Genomic DNA, 1871 nt, shown 5'->3' with positions numbered 1-1871 from the left:
TTTATAATAGTGGTAATTTCATCTTGCCCACCTGGCACATGATACTGTTTTAAAGTAATTACTTCAGAAGGTTCAGGTAAAGTGATTGGGTCCATTTTTAGTTTTCTCACTAAAACTGTATTAATTCCTATCTTCCTCACAGCAAATTGGTATCTTCCTTCAGGTAAATTCAGAGTCATGCCTCTCAATACATCTATTCCAATGATGTATTCAGGAATGGGTACAACAACCACAGTATATTCCTTCTTAGGTAACTGCCCAATTTTCATTGTTATTTTAACCTGTCTGGCTGATATTTCAGTGTCTCCTAGACCTGTGATGGTAATAGGAGTTCCATGTTTAAACTTATCAGGGTTTCCATAGATAAGTGTGGCCTCAGCCCCAGTATCAATCAGTGCCCTAGTCACAGTAGTTGATCCATTCTTCCAATATATTGTTAAACCAATATGGGGTCTGCAATCTCTTCTGCATATTTCTTTTATCTGGGCTGTGGCTTGGCCTATCTCCTATTCCCCCTGAAGGTGGGGCAAACTTGGATACAAAGATTCAGATTCAGAAATACCTGCGGGGGTGGTTCCTGCTTCCCTGTTCATTCTAATGCTAAGTACCTCTTCTTGGTACAGCTTATGCAGCTCTTCAGTTGGAATACCATCTATTCTTCTAAAGTCCACCCCAGCTCTTAATAGAGCAGTGAACAGTTCCCTTCTTGTGGGTCTATTTTGTCTCTGAATCCTCTGGCTGTTTACTCTTCTCTCTCGAGGCAATTTGTCTTTTTCCCATTCCCCTAAATCGCTTAATTGTGAAATCTTATCCAGCACCTCTGAAAGAGGGTGCCCTATTTCTCCAATTAAAAGAGTCAGAATTAGGTGCTTATATGCAGGAGGAGCCGTCTTCACTATGATATTTCTATGAGGAACTCCTAGGGGGGTATCATAATATGCATTTGCATCTCCAATCAGGATAGCAGTTTTCATTACCTCCTCCTTTAGTTTTCTCATACAGTCTCTAAGTGAGTACCAGGGTCTGTCTCCCCTAGGCCACATAGATTCAGTTGGATATTGCTTTTTGCAACCTTCTGCAGCTAAAGCTAGAAGCTTCGTTTTGTTATTTCCTCCTTGCATATGGTTATCCCTAAAAGCCTGGTGTACAAAAGGATTCTGACTGATACTTATGAATTTTAAACAGTCCTCATTGTCCAGTGTTATTCTTCCTGCGCCTTCATCAGTGATTCTTACTATCCAAGACACTAAAGACTCCCCCATTCTTTGGGTAAATCTACTCAATATATCAGTGATCTCCTGTTGAGTGAAATCCTCAATTATCTCCCTGGACTCTGTTTTGCCTCGGTGGTTCTCCTGCCTTCTTCTTCGTATGGGGAGAGCTTCTACATTAGGAGACTCCTCATCTAACCTTGTTCCATTCTCCTCACACACATTTTCCTGGAAGCTGTCAGGGCAACTCTGCCCAGCCTGTACAAAAGCTGCATGCACATTCCTTCTGCTAGTTTTTTGCTTCCTTTTAGCTACATGAACAGTAGCTTGCTCCTGGACCACATGGATCCCTCCAGTTTGCTCTTCTGAGTACTGTGACACAGAAGAATCCTCAGGCAAACCAGCTGACTCCCTAGCCATCCTAGCTCTTTCCTTCAGCAGCTTATCCCTACTTTTACACATAAGGCGATAACTTGTTAGCAGCACCCAGCCTCTCCTGCACACTCCTGCCAGTTCTTTGCCTGGTTCTATGGGTATTGCTTTCAAACATCTTTCCAAATCTCCAGGTTCTCCCTCTTTTAGCCTTGGTTCCCAGTTTTCACAGGGCCCTGTGCTTTTAGCCCATTCTCTGGCTAGAGAGGAATAAGGCAAATCCTCCCA

The sequence above is a fragment of the Petaurus breviceps genome, unplaced genomic scaffold (assembly GCF_028583685.1).
Source record: "Petaurus breviceps papuanus isolate PSGF00001 unplaced genomic scaffold, PetGlider_PUasm1.0 37, whole genome shotgun sequence".
In the NCBI taxonomy this organism is placed as follows: Eukaryota; Metazoa; Chordata; class Mammalia; order Diprotodontia; family Petauridae; genus Petaurus; species Petaurus breviceps.
This window is presented reverse-complemented; position numbering follows the sequence as displayed.